Source organism: Cricetulus griseus, chromosome X (assembly GCF_003668045.3).
Source record: "Cricetulus griseus strain 17A/GY chromosome X, alternate assembly CriGri-PICRH-1.0, whole genome shotgun sequence".
In the NCBI taxonomy this organism is placed as follows: domain Eukaryota; kingdom Metazoa; phylum Chordata; class Mammalia; order Rodentia; family Cricetidae; genus Cricetulus; species Cricetulus griseus.
In genome coordinates this window covers 36,973,117-36,990,161 of record NC_048604.1, presented here as the reverse complement: position 1 = coordinate 36,990,161, position 17,045 = coordinate 36,973,117, and the positions used below count along the sequence as shown (strand labels likewise).

At 39.6% G+C, this 17,045-nt stretch overlaps 1 protein-coding gene across 10 annotated transcripts in view; it reads left to right on the top strand.

The window, feature by feature from the left end:
- The window catches only part of Pak3 (p21 (RAC1) activated kinase 3), a 256,170-nt gene that overhangs the window by 100,322 nt on the left and 138,803 nt on the right, over positions 1-17,045 (top strand). For 3 of the 10 annotated variants that reach the window (XM_035449834.1, XM_027433648.2, XM_035449832.1), the window contains one exon: positions 8,760-8,850. The exons of the other annotated variants lie outside the window; for them this stretch is intronic. The gene's annotated coding sequence lies outside the window, so the exon portion shown is untranslated. The remainder of the gene's footprint in view (positions 1-8,759; positions 8,851-17,045) is intronic. 10 annotated transcript variants of the gene reach the window in all.

Genomic DNA, 17,045 nt, shown 5'->3' with positions numbered 1-17,045 from the left:
AAACCTCTATCCTAGTTAGGTTTCTATTGAGTGATTAAAAACCATGACTAAAAGCAACTTGGGAAAAAATGGCTTATTTGGCTTACATATCCCAAGTCACCCTTTTGTTGAGGGAAGTTCAGCCAGAAGCTCAAGGCAGGAACCTGGAATCAGTAACTGAAGAAGCAGCCATGGAAGAAAACTTGAGTGGCTTGCTCTCCATGGCTTCCACAGCCTGTTTTTTTATATCACCCAGAATCACCCACCCAGGGGTGGTATCATATACAATGACATAGGCATTCCTACATCAATCATTTATTAAGGCAATACCCCCCCCAGACTTGCCTATAGGCATGCCTTATGAAGACATTTTCTAAATTAATACTCCCACTTTCCAGGTATGTCTAGGTTTGTGTTTTATTGACAAAAACCAACCAGCATGGCCTCAATTTCTAATCTTTTCAATAGAAATATAACTATCTGCACCCTCTTGACTACATAGCCTTTTGGAGACGTTCTTCTGTGTTTGGATCACATCCTGACACCTGCATAGATGTTATGTTAATGAAAGTAGTTGTGGTCTATATGGGCCAAGGGTTCTGCCTCTTATTTCAGTTGTTACACTCTATAGGGACTCACCCAAATTTTTAAGCTTTGGTTGATTCACCACTTAATAGCCACTGTGATGCCCACAGAGAGTTATAATCAGTTGGCTGGGTTTTTCTGAACCACCTGTTGTTCTTTACTATGGGTAGCTGACACCATGCTGGGGACTGAATGGTGCCTGGAATGAGAGTGAGTATAAATGTTGTGGTATGCCAGCAGGCAAAGGCTGTGGTCACGGCTGTGAGACATTATTAGCTGGGTGTTTTCAGGCTTTCCTAGAAAGAGAAAAGGAATAGAAATAAAGTGCTTTAAAAATAGATTTTAAATGCTGTGAAAGTACAAGGTATTATATTTTTGTCCCTCTCAATTACTATTACTTGTCTATGCTAAAGGCCATGTTACTATTCTTCCCATGTAGCATCTCATTCCATCATTGCCTTAGCGCTGGAGAGAAGAATAAAATTGGTGAGAAAATTAAGGTTTGAAGAGAAAGTTTAAATAGCTTTCCCAAGACCACACAGTTTGAAGATGGCAGAGCCTTTAGTTCAATCCTAAGATCATTTTGAGAAGTGATAACACTGGCCCATGTTTACAGGTCAGGAGAGTCAATAATTTCTACAAAGCCAAAAAGTCAGTCATTGGAGCACATGTGGCACAATGATCTGTAAGATACAAACCATAGAGCTTGTTTCCCTGTGTGTGGCCACATTTCATAGTTTATCAATCTCTAGGGAGCTTCTTCTTGAGTACATGCATAGTACCAGGAGTTTGCTAGAAGTTAGAGTGTTGAACATGGAGTTCTGTCCATTTGAGACTCCCAGATATATGTGAAGATGTCTTCAACTGTCCAAAGTCAAGGGATAACTGTATTTACTTAGTCTTATGACCTAGTCCAAGTTTCTTTCTTACATGAGGTCAAGGTAATCAGCCATTGTAGGCTAAGTGATGCAGACATGTTTTAGGCCCATTATGCTTGCCACCAAAATTGTTTATCAAAACTTCATTAAATTTATAGTAAATATACATGAGACAACCTACCTCAATGCCCTGAAAGCATTGGGTGTTATGATTTTCAAACGATGCTCTTAATTTTCAGCTGGGCAATATTTGTATCTAACCATTGTATCAGCTTTACATATTTTATTATTAGGTGAAATTATTTTTTTTACAAATTTCATAGCCATTTTTAGTTCCTCATTTAGAAATTCTTTATAGCTTTTGCTCATTAAGTGACAGAATGTTTCCAAATATCAGCCACAGAACAAGCAAGCACTCATGGAAGCTATCTATAGTTATTATCAAGAGTAGTAATAATAGATAATGAAGGAAGCAAGGTCAGGAGGGATCATCAGGAACTACAGTATAGAATGCATTACATGTAAGGTTCCAACACATAAATAGCAATTCATCTTTTATCATCGACTTACCCTGTAACTTAGAAAGAATCTTTTCCTTCTGTGGGTCTGATCATGATAATAACTGCCCTACCATCTTCTGTTCACCTGGGATGGAGTACTAGCCCTGCAATGATAAGTCTTTACTCCATCTGCCCGAGCCCCACCGCCATGTGGTTGTTCAGAATAACACACAGAGTCTTATATTAGTTTACAATGTTGCTGGCCAATTGACTAGGATTTCTTATATGCTAGCTCAGTCTTAATTATCATAAATCTATATATTTTACAAGACTTATCAAAGATATCTTCCACTGGCGTCCTCTTCCCAGAATCATATGGTGGTTCCAGAGCAGAGAGCAGGAGGAAGAGGAAGAGCAAGAGAGAGATTTCCTGCTTATCTTCTGAGTCTGCCTGCTATGTCACTTCCTTCTTGGATCCCAAGACTCTTTACTACATTTCCCAGAATTCTCTTCTACTCCTAGTCCCATCTATCATGTTTTCCTATTGGCCAACAATAATTTATTTATCAACCAATAAGACAAACATATACACAGAAGGATCTCCCCCATCATAGCCCCACCATTGTTACAGAAGAAAGGACCTCAGCATCCTACACTGCCTTAAATTAAGCATCAATCATAGAAAATACTGACAGAAAGAGTAATTATGTGAGGAGGAGGAGAGGATCTTTCTAGAGAAGACCAAGTAGAGAGAGATGAATATGAACAAAATATAAAGACATATGTATAATGTGCCATAATAAAATGTACTAGTTTGGGTTGGGAAAATGACTTAGAGAATTCCACTGTGCAGTCCAGAACCCACATGAACATGGACATGGTAGCTCGTGTCTATAATCCCAGATCTACCATGGGATGGGAGCCAGGGGAATCCCTAGAAGCACTCTAGCCTGGTATAATCTGTGGCAAAGAAGAGACTCTGTCTTAATAAGGTGGAAGCAGAGGAGATATACTCAAACTTGTACCAGACATTGGCACAAAGGTTATATACACGCCAGCTTTCACTGACATGAACACCACTCATCTATAAACACACGTACACCTGTCATATAGATTTAAAAATAGAAGTCCATTATTTTGTGTGCTAACTTTAAAAGGATGGGGAAAAGAAGAGGTCTTGCTGAGATTAAGTACACCATCACCAATGGGACTCCAGGAAAAAGAAGAGCAAAGATAAGTAAGGTGCAAGCTGCAAGGAAACAGGCTGGTTTCAGCTCAGTAAATGAACCTTTCATATTGGAGTGGCTAAGTGCATGTAGTTGGCATCCACATTGCCCAGGCAAGAATCCTGACTTTTACATTTACTAGCTGTGCAATCTGAGGCTAGTATTTTAGCCTTTTTTGCCCTCAGCTTCCTTGTTTGTAACTGGAAAGTAATAACACTAGCAATATTAGGGTGTTACTATGAAGATGGAATAGACTGTTATCTGCTATGATGACTACAAGACTTATATAAATCACAATGTAAGAATTTCTCAATATATATATATATATATATATATATATATATATATATATTGCTTTTAAGGGGTAGTAAGTTCTCTTTCATTCCTAGGACATCATCAGAAGTTGGTGGTATTTCATATATTCCAGAATCAACAAAAGCTTAGACATGATAGACTTTGCCATTGCTTCCTGATCACAAATAAGTGGTAGCCAGATCAACTTTGTGGAGAACCTAGGTTAAGGTGGAACTTTATATTGGATCTGCTGTGCCATTCTCACTTTCATCTTAGAATCTTTGATGGGATTTTTACATCCATCTACAAAATTCAGGGCTGTAAAAGTCAAATATTTCTTGTTCCAAAAGCAGCTGTTACTTTGAAAGCCAGATTTACTCATCAGCTACTGGACAGACATGATTGACACATGGCTTTTGGTGAAACTGTTTCATTAATGTGTTAGATGTCACTTACTGATTCATATTGTCACCATATGTGAGGTTTCTGTTGTTATTAAATAAAAAGGAATTATGCCATAAAACAGATGCTATCATTTGTCAGATTTATATCTCACCTACCCTTACCTGCATCTGCCACTTAACTTTAGCCTCTTAGTCAGCAAACAGCATCCATTCATCCATTCTCTACCACCTGTCACTTTTGATAAAGACCAGAACTGCCTCCAGGTGAGGTTGCTCAGCAATGGTCTATGAGAGAAAGTGCTGGCATTACTTTAAGCTCAACAGACCAGGCTGATGTTTTAATAGACCATGCATACAAAGGGCGGTGAGAGAACTAGGGCATAAATGATTTCTTGCTCAGGGAACCAGGCTAGACTACTGGAGCCCACGCAGAAGTAGCTTCTTGGATGATTGGAGATGGGGTGTCACTATTCCTAGTCCTAAACAGAGCTTTACAAGCCAGGAAGGCAAGACAAATCTAAGCACATAGGGAAATAGTCAGAATTCCCTCACCTACACCTTGCATCCTCTCTGGAACCTGTCAACTATCGGGGCTGTCCCCCACCATCTTAGGGGTACACCTGTTTACCCTGAGTATCCAGGGACAGTCCATATATGTCAGAGAAGGCCTAGGACCAAAGTACCACCTGAGGCATTTGGCATCCCTAAGAAAAGTGAAATAACAAAATACTATCTTCTAGAGGTTTTCACACACTACAAGACTTGAATTAGGACTAGAAAGAATGTGGCTGAGCAACTGCAAGTATGGCCTTGGAATTGGAGAGCTGAGTTCCTGTTTATGTGGTCATATGCTAATGGGTAAATTACTTAACTATGCCAAGCTTTTTCTTCTAACTGAATTGGGAATGAAAATAAGTGTCCCTGATTCTAAGGGTGTTTGGGGAAATTATATAAGATAGAATGTAGGTGAAGTACTTAACATTCTCAGGCAAAAGCTAAGTGCTCAGAAAATATTAACAGTCTTAATCACAATTACCATCTTCATTATAAATTAATTACTAGAAACAGAAACATATAACTACTTAAAATATGTACATGTATTTCTGTACTTTTCAATGCTCATTATATTTCACAATTATATTATTATTAAGAGAAAAGAGGGAAAGCAATATGAAAGAGTATTTCAGAACAAATGACAAACCATGTTTCATTCTCCCACCTATTCCCTGGGTATCTGGGTAACCTGCTTAGCTTCTTATGACTCAGAGGAGCAATCATGCAGAATAGTCCAAGAACAATGAGGAAACCCTGGTGACATGCCTGGAAGAGTGCTCTACACAGAGTAAACAAACATTTTTTCTAGTTATTGTGATGTTTTTTCTCTCTGTAACTCAGCCCTATTGTGATTCAGCTAGCCTTTATACCTCTAAACTGGATCAGAGAGGAGTCTGCAATGACCGAAGTAGTCTCCAGTAGTTGGAAGTTATGGGGACTTGTGGAATTGACACTCTCAGGCTATAGGCATCTAACCCAATGGTATTAGATGGGGAAAAGGGCACCCTAGTAACTAGAGTCACCATGGCTTTAAAAGACAGTCATTTTTTTCAAGTTGTTCCCCCAGTTGAGTGTGTTCTTCAGCAGCTCTTGTGCTGGTCCTCTGTCTTCCATCCCCCACCTTACCAGTCAGTTCTACATGTCTACTTCTGGCTGACGAATTCGCCACTTTCTTCAAATATTTGCTAAAAGCTTCCCAAAGCAAGAAGCCTCAGGGCTGCAGAGCACTCAGAGAGAGATGAAGCAGTGGTTTCCATGACAACATTTTTGGCACTTATTAGTGTTTGTGTAGGCACTGAGGCAGGATCGAGGGTCCAGACAGTCTATTGCTGTGAAGGGCTGAGAAGAAAAGAGGACTCGGGGAAAGAGGATTGCTTTCACAGGATTGCCTTTTTGGATATTAGCCTTAAGAGGCAGTCTTCAGAGAGCATATGGGGAACAATTAGGTCATTTGCCTCTAGAGACATACTTTTAGCATTCCTTGGAGAGGTCAGAGTCACTCCCTTCATTCAGTGCCCACTGTCTTGTTAACCAGGGTTAGCTTCCTCAAATACCTCTTTATCGTAGAGCATATTCATCTGCCCTAAACGCTACTTCCCCCACTACCAATCTACCTTCTGACATTGGAGACTCTTCCACATTCTCCTTTCCCAAAGCTCTGGCCATTTCTCCCACATTTCTCCCACTGTGTACTGGTTACTTCAGTAAGAACTTTCTGACTCTTTTCATCTTACAGGTGTTTCTATTTCCATACCATTCTCTTTCCTTGAGATCCAAAAATCTTAACCCATGCTTTGGGGACTTACTGTACTTTTAAAACCCATACTACATGCCACTTTCTTCAAGAAACTTTCTTTGACCACCTCAACTCAACTGAAACCTCTTCTATGAACTCAAATTGAAGCATTGCTCAGATTGGTCATGAAGACGGCACTGCAACACATAACACATTTCCAGTTGTATTACTGGTCCTTATATGGCTCTACATATCTAGAGAGTAGGCCTCTCCCCAAAAGATGACTTTTTCCTGCTCCCACCACACCCAATATAGGCCATGCTCTCAAGGAATTAGACAATATATGTAAAGAGCTTACCCTAATGCCTGGTATATGGGTTGTAGTGAATAGATAGATGTATGACATTATTACAATCATCCTCAACTAGTTTTGATTCATGCCCTGGAACATCTGTCACCACTTCTATTCATGAGTCTCATATAATGTCCCTGCATCTTCATTTATTCTTGGGCTTGGAATCTTCATGAGCCATTAGCTTGGCAAAACTCAGTGAGTGGCTATTGACCTTATTTTCACCCTTTGCTGCTGTCTGCTTACCCCTCCAGCTATCTGGATGAGCTGCATCATTTTTATCAGTAAATAACACAAATGGAGGACTCTCAAATTAGTGAGAGCAGAGTATTAAACCAAGCAGAGGGTTATTCTGAATGTAGGACATTGACCCACTGCACAGGTATTGCATAGCCAGGAAGCTGGCCAGCTCTTCTGGCTATACTTATTCTCTTGTACTGTTTCCTAACCCTGGAACAAGACATAGAGAAAGACCATGTGTGGCAAACATACACTGAATAATTTAGTACTAATTTTGCAAAAGTAAAGTCACTGGATGGTGAAGTACAATAACATCCAGCCTGCCACCGCTATTGTGGCAGCTCTAGTCCTTGTCCAAGCTCTGATTATGCCTCTGATTATTCCTATGCTGGCGCTCTTGGCCTCTCACTTCCCAGGTCTTAGAAAATTGGACCACAGAGAAAATATTTCACTTATTTTATTTCATTTTAGTTGTCTATCTGACTTTTTATGTCAATCATGATTACTTTTGAGGCTAATATGAGTAGCTACACCAACCAGCCCACACTCCATTCACAAGGAAATGAGACTGGTGATCAATGCATTTTCAAGAATTAAAATCTATTATTATTATATATCTCAAAACAACTGAAAAAGAGAGTTTCAAACACAAAAATAACCATTGCCCTTGTTTGATAAGTACACATTTTATACATGTATATAATCATCACACTGTACCCTATTGCTATGTAGTTATTAAATACAGATAATTTTTCAAAGGATGAAAACAGATTATGACAGTCTTAAAATCAATCCTGCTCTCTACCCTCACCATAGAAAATATGAAAGTTTAGATATTATGACTCCACTTTCTGAATATAGCAAGTATAATTTTGTAATTGGTCTCTGATAGTTCCAATACTAGAAGTTTCTGAGGGTCAGTTTCTGTTATTTTCCTTTTCATAATGTAGCTAATGATTTATTTCTTTCATCTTGTGTCTTTGTTTGCTGGATTCTGTATTTAAAAACTACTTATAGGTGTAATAGGAGTATCTTGGATTGTACCATAGTTCCCGGTATTCAGAGAGACTGGTCACACACACACACACACACACACACACACACACACACACACACACACAGAGGGTGGGGGAAGAACAAACATGTCTTTTCTTTGATCACTTTGCTATGGTATTGCTGTTAACAGAACCACCTTACATGCTTATGATGAATTTTCTTGAACTGTTTAAACACAGGACACAAGTCTATGTGGTTGATGAGGTTCACTCATCCTTCAAATACAACCGGAAGCCTAGAATACTGTGGGGAATGTGTTCTACCTGGTTTCTCACCACTGATTCTTTCTAGGTTTTTTCTGTTCCCTTAACCCACAAGCCTTTCACCATGGAGGTCAAATGGGCTAGCACTAGAAAACATTCCTAGTGCAAAGGCAGCTATCTCTGTGTGCGTTCAACTCTCAGTGTTCCTATTGTCACTTCATTTTTGACCTCTGATGCTTCCTATATTTCTAGAAAGTTCTATATTGATTTTACATTTTTATGTACACTTTTGCAATTTTAGACAATCTCAACTATTCTAATAAACTCCAGGTATAGCAATATAATTTTGTCGTCCTGTTTTGAAATAGGAAGTTGGAATTCAAGGCTCCTAGCTGATGAGCAAAGTTCTTGAATTCACTTGCACAAAGCCATACAGTCAATTAGTCTCAGAGCTTGAAAGATATCTTAGGCTTCTACAAAGTGTCACATATTACCAAACATAAGCAAAAAACAGAGTGTCATGATCATTCACTGTGCTGCCATATATGTCTGCTGAAGGTGGTCTTTGGTCACCTTTAGGTTTTCTTTCACCTTCTTTCCTAATATGTATAGGGGTGTGTGTGTGTGTGTGTGTGTGTGTGTGTGTGTGTGTGTGTGTGTGTGTATGTGTGTGTTCACATGTGTGAGTATATGCTTGACTATGTGCCCATCATGCACATCTGTACAGTTTGTGTATGTTTGTGTGTATATAGGCCTGAGGATTTTGTGTGGAATCTCCCTTGATTGCTGTCCACCGAATAATCAAGGCATGGTCTCTTGCTGAACCCGGAACTTTCATATATGGTGAGTATATCTAATGAGCTAGCTCTGGGGATCTCCTGCTTTCCCCTTCTGAGCATTGGAATTATACGTGGACTGTCATGCCTGAGCAGCACTTATGTAGATTCTCAGGGTCTAAACCCCAGTCCTTATGATTGCATGGCAAGTGCTCTAATTACTAAGCTACCTCCCCAACCCATCTGTCACCATTTTGCACTTTATTGTCCCAAAGAGAAGTTCTCCTCCATTTGTTCGTCTTTCCCCCCACCATTTGTGCAACAAACCCTTGAAAAGAGAATGGGAAGATTTTTCAAAGCTGTGATGTCACTTTCATGACACCCCACCCTCTTTCCTTTCTGTCTGTGTGCTCTGGTCAATCCCTGCATGTAGTCCTGGAAACACAGGTACCTTTTGACTACTGCAGTGGCCTGACTGTCACTGCCTGAGAACAGATTCTCCTCTGCTATCAACTCCTGCCTTCCACTCTGTGGTAGCTGTCCCTCAGGTACAGTGTTGGAGAATGAAAATACCAGAGTCCTGGAGTGTTTTTCCACATGATTGCTAATTTTCCCATCTGCGCTGTCATCTGTGACTACCATAATTTGATCTTTGAATGTGTATAAGCAGGTTAGTGGAACAAAACCTCAGAAAAAAAGAAAGAAAAGGAAAATCCAACCGATTTGTAGTTACCTATGTAACCTGGATCATTGTGACTGAATTTCAGACTTTTACAGGGGCCTGGCTTAGGAGACTCAGAAAGATGGGCGGTAGAATAGTCTGGCTATATCATACAGCATGAAACTTTGCAGTGGTGTGTGCCGCGTCTATGAGGGACATGAAGTGGACAGATAACCTAGCCACAGATATCCCCAGACTTTTCTATCTTCCCTTTCCTGCCCAATAAACATGGCTTATGTCTTAGAGATTAGATATTATTAGCTTCTTACCAAGGATCCTTAACAGATGCTACAGGTATAACCAGGAACAGGTGTCTGGAAAGATGCAAGCAGGGGAAAGAAGTGGGAAAATGTACATAAAATTATCTTGAACATCAGTGTTACACTAATAAGCACTAAGGTAGTTTGACACCACTGAAAGGCAGAACCCCACTAACACTTTCCACTATGTTATGGTCAGGTCCTTTCAGGTTGCTAGGATTATATGAAAAAACCCTTCTGTTTTCTGCCATTTTGAGCATTGTGCTTCTGTCCATACTTGGGAAGCATTGTGGATAGTTTAGCATGCTAGTTTCATTTCACTTGTGTTTCTTTTTCATTTAAGATGGCCACTAAGCTTGCCTTCTCCCTATATTCAGTAATTGTACCCACTGCCTGAGGTTTGTTTTTCCCAGTTGGTGCAAGGGAAGGTAACAGGAAAGGCTAGGAAGGAATGGAGTTAGAAAATTGGAGTCACTAAACAGAAATTGGATCTAGTCTGTTAAGTAAAATCCATATGTTTTGCCAGCAACTGATGCTTACCTGAATATTCTGTCCTAGAGGTACTGAGTTTTAATGAGCAATACTTACCTTTTTCTAGGAACTTTCTGCTTTCAGCATGTTAAGGAAGTGTTCATGGCTGCTATCATTCTACCCTGACTACTGTACAGATGGGCCAGGGCCCATCTAGACAGTAGGGTAGTAGGCAATTCTCAATTGCATTGAAATTGCTGCTCTAGAGCTTTAGTAGGAGTATGCTTCTCAACATTAGTCACCTCTATTTGACCCTGTCTCTAAGCTTTTGTCTTTGCCACTTCCACACTGCTATGTCTTTCCAATATAGCCTTCTCACTTACTAATCTAAATTTCACTCTGTAACCTCATCTATTATTGTTAACAAGGGCTGCCCTGGCTGCCCTGCTCAACTTGGGGGCCAGAGGGAAGCCTTGGTGGATGGGGTGCAGAGAGAGAGAGCTGCATAGGATCTGAGGCAAAATGGGTTGTCTGCTGATTGTCTACTAATGGCTGTATACTCCTGGGCACTTTTCATGTCTATATTCATTTGCTCTTAGTCAAAGAAGGCAATCAGCTTTGAAAGGTGGGAAGCTGACTTGTTTTTCATCTAAGTGGAAAAAGATGACATGGGCCTGGATTATTTCATAATAATAAGAAGTTTGTGATCAAACAAGCTTATTAATTTAAACAAGTCACTCTTCTTCAGTTTACTCCCTTGTAAAATGTCCAGATAGCATTTGTTTGGTTATCACATGTATCTGTTATATAAATGATAAAGATTAATGTGCTTATAAAAGTATAAAATTTCATGCATTATCATGCAAGGCAATTAGAGTGTTGCTTAAGAATCAGCATGCAAATGGGCTGTGGGATCTTATATCTCATCTTGGCAGCTTACTGCTTGTATATGACCTTGGGCAAGTCATTTATTCTCTGTGTGCATGAGTTTCCACAGCTGTGCAATGAGGATATTGAAAGTCATGGTTCTTGAGCTTTTTCTAAAGAAAGATTATATAATATGTAGAAATGTTAAGAAAAGCATGGGAACACAATAATGCATTAGATGCTGAGTGGTCCCATCTCTTCTCATAATCACTCTTTCCACACTAATAATTTTTAATGCATCAGGATATAGTGAATACTATAAGTCCATGTACATGGATACATGTATACCCTAGGGCATAACATGTATCTTGACCCCAGAACATGCATGTCACATGGTCCCCATCCAAGAAAGGCGGTTGGAATTTTAGTAGTCCTTTTTCTCTAGTAGATAGGAGAGGGGCCTTGTTAAAGCTGATGAGCTCTGATGTTTGGTAACTTTTTACAAGCATGAGTCCTGTATTAAAAGAGACATACTTGTGTACAGAGGAAGAGGTGGAGTTATTACACTACTCTGTATTTATTGATCTAATTTTATGTCATGTTTGAGTTACACAGAAGACTAATATTCAGTCCCTGACCTTAGAGTCTTGACCATCTAGTGGGAGACATAAGGTACACACTAAAACTTACATTTTGATATTGTAAAGATAGAGTTATAGGCTGGGTGAATATCAAAGTTATTACATTAAGTGAAGAAACACAGACTCAGAAAAACAAATACTACATATTCACCCTGTGAAGATCCTAATTCTTGATGTTTGCAGATGTGTACGTGTGAGTGTGAGTGTGAGTGTGGGTGTGGGTCATTCAACTAGAAAAGGGGGGAAAGGAATTAAGGAAGAGAGTAGCGGTAATAGAATACATGTGACAAAGTAGAAAAAGAAGCTACCAGGAGTGGAAGGGTACAAAATGTTTATGAAATATAATACTTTGCAAACTGATTTTAAGATGATTAATAACAGTCTCCATGTATTCTTTATAACCTGAGAGGCCTAGCTACATGCCAATGCTGGCAGTTTTTGTACAAGCTGTGCAAATTGCAAAGTGCTGTAGTAAATAGAAAATGGAGGAATTATTACTTGCTGACGGCATCATCGAAGGCATCTAAGCATGACAATTTAGAGCAAACGGTACCAGTTTAGGCTCTGAGCTGAGGACATGCACCAAGGATAAACGGTGAGTGCCATGCGCTGCCTTTCATTCTGTGTATACAAAGGGTCTTGCTGAGACATAACAGAGCTAGAAAGATTGATTAGAATTAGGCGAAAATCTTGAGCTACAAAGTTGAGATTATTTACTAAGGAGTGCAAGAACCATGGGGAATTTTTGAACAGACAAATTGCAGTAGCAAACCTCTTGGAGGATGCTGTGACAACAGGGCATAAGAAACACAGTCTTCTCTGGACACCTGAAGGGCACCATTCTTGCAAAAAAAAAAAGTCTTTTTTTTTTCCTGCCTGAGATAGACAATGGTTGCTTGTTCATTTAAATAAATATATACAAACAAAAACCTTCTTTGCCTGCCAGAATCCCTTTAGGGAAAACAGGTTATAATCAATTATTTTTCCTTTCTTTGCTTACCCTATTCTCAAGTAGAAATAGAAAGCTTTCTCTAGGAATAGTATAGTAACTATTCTTGTCAAGATCTTTAGTGACCTCCATGGACTTGTACAATATTTTTATTTCTCCCTTCTTCTCCTTAAATACTCTTTTCATTTTCTGAACTCCATGTGCCTGGGATTTCAGTTTGACTGACTATTCTATAGCTAATCTCTAAATATTGGAGCACCTGTGTCCTCTGATCTTTATCAGGACTGACTGCCTCTTAGTGCTTTCAACCACTTCCATGGCTTGAAAATAGTCTAAAAGATCAAAAATGGAAGTGGGTAATCGTGTAGGCAACAGTCATTTAAGTTGTTTGCCTGCTCCCGTTTTGTCCTTATATATTATTACTAATTACTATCATGACTATCACTAACTGAAAAACTTGCAACGAATTCACATTGTCTCCAGAATGACACTTTAAGCCATAAATCATAAACTACTACTCATGTATTTCACACAAAACTTTCTGTTGCATTTTAAATAAAAGCTAAACTACTTTTGATGGTTTACAATGGTTCTACAGGATCTGGTCTTTGTGTCTCTTCCTGCTTGTCATGTACCACACCATTCATAGTCACCATAGCCTAACCTCTCTGTTGTCTCTCTTCTGGTACTAAGTCAATTAGGGCCTCTTCATCAGTTCTAGTCCTAGATCTTTCCACATGACAGACTTTTTGTCATAGGTCTTAGCATAGATGCCACTTCTTCTGGAAGGGCTTTTCTAAAATAGTCTTCTTTCCTTGTTATCATTTTCTTTTTAAAATATTCACTTACTTTATATTCATAGTACTGATATCCATTAAATTATCTTGTTCTTGAACTATTCACTTTCTTTTCCAACACACATACAACTAGAAAGTAAGCTTCATTAGAGCAGGATTGACAACTGTGTTTGCGGAGCCTGAAACAGTGTCCTATATGTGGTAGGCACACAATAAATATGCATTGAACGAATGTTGAGCAAATTAATTGTTAGCAGAGTGATTTACTGCAGAAATACAGACAACAGGCACTAAAGCATTTAATTAAATTGGTGGCAGTCAGAAGCAAAATGAAGGAGAAAACAATCAATATTAGACTAATCATACCAAGATTTCAACTAAAGGTACTTAATCCTGCAAACAATGGAAGACTCTTCCCAGGTCACCATTTCTATTACAAAGTATCAGAACTGGCAACACAAATCAATAATGTGCTAAGTAATTATCTTTTCATTCATCAAAATGCAACAAACTAAAGAAACAGTACTTTAGTTCAAGTTGCTAACTAGAACCTATTGGAAAGAAAGAAAGAGACAAATGGTTCTATATTTTCTTGCCATTAAAATAAAGAGGTTTCTGAGAAGAAACAGTAGTGGGTGGGAAGGGCGATTGGCAGGTTTGGTATAGAACGTGCAGAATTTTGTTCATTCCCTGGCATGTTGATCTGGCAGTTTTTGTTTGGGTCTAGAAGTTTGCAGGAAGGACAGGGGCTAGAGATTAGGGATATCATCAGCACAAGGATGGGAGTTCAAAGCAACAGGAATAGGATTCTGTGAGGACTACAAACCACTTGAAGGCAATAATAGATAATCCTTATGTGAAGGAGTTTACTTACTATCTCCGTTAGCTCGCAGAAAATACTAGAAAGAAGGGATTACAATAATCTCCCATTTCCTCAGCCTCTCCCTCACAGTTCACACCCTCGCTTGAGTAACCATGTGAATCTTTTCCCATTCAGATGGCCCTGAGCCTGGGCTCTGGGAAAGCATTTGGATTCTCCTTGCTACTGACCTCTGAAAACATGCCTTTCACTACCCACAGGGACAGTGTCGAGATAGGCAACTAGAATGCCTCTCAGCAGCTTTGCCTTCTTTGAGGAGATGAGGAAAGCCTATCGATAAGGTCCTTCATCTTCACTTTCCCAACACAAATGCACATTCTGAAACTTGAATGAAGTCGGCAGCAACTGCATCAACAGTTTCACCCAGACATCCAAAGCTGTTTGTAAAGCTGATTTATTCCTTAATGTTGTCAGTTGACATACTGCCATTTCAACTTGTACTCACTGCCAGTGAGTACTCTCCCAGGGAAAGAGCTCGTCTCTGAGTATGTGGCAGAGCTGAGCGAGACCCTCAGATCTCTAGATGTAGCTCTTCTGCTCAGAAGGCAGCCTTGGCAGCTACCGCATTCTGCTACTCCATCCTCTCTCTTTGGCAGAAAGCAAGGCCTCGTCCTCCATGCTGGCCTTCATCCTGGACTGGTGGGAGCCAGGAGCCCATCAAGGCCTGATTGTTTATATTCTATTGGCAAATGGGAATCAACCAGTGTCAGGGCTTGTATGGTGACTATACAATAGGGTTCTTAATGAGGACATGGCATTTCTTGGCTTCAGTTCATGGGTACATTTGTCCTATGTCTATGTCTGGCTACCATAAGGTAAAACAGATGGCTGAGATAGGATGGAATGGGTTGCTATGAAATAGACTATGGACAAAATGGCAAGTGGTTCACTGATCTCAGGTGCCCCAAGAGATCAACTAGAGCTTAGTTATGAGCCTTGGGTTTGATCTAGAGAGAACAGAGTATTTGGGGGGAACTTTCACTATCTGAATTAGAAAATGCAATCTCAAAATGGATTTTGAGAACATTCCACTTCCGCTGCAAAAAGCGAAAGTGAATATCCTATTGGAGCAGTAACTTATTTAAAACTTGTTCACATCTGCATCCTTAGGGTTTGTAATAAAGTCTTAAGAATAGTATATGTACAATAAATATGTGCAGACTAGGGGAAGCTTTTTCTAGCATTTTCTGGAAGAATTTAACTTGTAACACAGTCTAGGCAGACTCTAAAGCTTCACAGTGACCAGTTTCATTTGCTTTTTTGTTTTCTTTTACTTTACATCTAATTTTGAGTTGTTTTCCACTTCAGCCAAAAATGATAAGAAAATATCATTCATTCCTACTCTCGGTCACTGATTTGCCACAATCTGTGCCTCTAAACAACTTGGATTCCTATTTCCTGGCTGGTCTCTGCTTAGTGTGACAGCAGTAGGCTTTTATGAAGTGTGTGTGTGTGTGTGTGTGTGTGTGTGTGTGTGTGTGTGTGTGTACGCACTCACGCGCGCGCGCGTGCTCATGTGCGCATGTGTATGCAAGCACTTGTGTGGTTTTGTTTGTTTTGGAGACACAGTCTCATATAAACCAGGCTGTCTTAAAACGTGCTATACAGCTGAGTATTACCGGGCGTGGTTGGGCACACCTGTAGCCAGCCCTTAGGAGGCGTGGTTACAGTGTCTCCCTACAGTTGAGACTGGCCTTAACCTCCTGATTCTTCTACCTACATCCAGTGTCACTACCACCACTAGTCAGAAAATACTCTTATTGGTAACCAAATACTAAATTGGAACTATAGTTGAGCTCTCCAGTTCAAGACAGTGGTTGCCTTTCCACAAAACACACAGATACCAAGTTCACTTATTCTCAGCACCTCCTAGGTCACTAAAAACAAAGAAGAGAAAGCTGGGAGATGAACAGGTCTGTTGCTAGTGACGATGTTTCCACTTGCCTTGGAAGGGGACTCTGAAAGCAGCACCCACCTACTCCTGTCTCTGCCTTAACCTGTCTTGTTAAATAGCCTAATTCACAGCCTGTATTCACGCATGGCAGCTCCTCTCTCAGCTTCTCCCATTATCTCCAAAAATTACAGAGGAAGGGAAATGAAAATTAAATTAAAATGCTCTTAGAATAAAATAACAGGCCAAATGCTAAAATGTTATGAACAAAATATGGATAATGGAATGCAGGTGAGTAAGTCACTTAGGGCAAACACTGAAATGCAAGGTACTCAGATAGACAGCACAAAGCAACCAAGTACCATATTATTAGATAATATAGGATAATACTCAAATTTTCTTTCTTAGTCCCTCTACCTCACTGTGTTAATAATGACAACTAATATTTACTGAGCCCTTCACACTGTCTTAAACATCGTATGCCGATTATCTCACAATTCCATTAATTCTCAGGATGATTCCCTCGGCAAGGTTCAATTATGGTTATCAGTGCTTCATACATAATAAAATTGAGGTTCAGATTGGTGATTCTGTTTTCCTGGGTCATACCACTGCTGAGTATGATAGAGATGTGATGATTTTCTAACCTCAATCAAATGTGCTGTCATAAGTACATTTCTTCTTTTTGTTCTTTTCTCTAAGTCCTAGTTTAATGAAATCTTAACCCAATCAGATAACCACATGGAAATTTTTGGCTTCTACACAAATGGCTCTGGTCAAGTCTA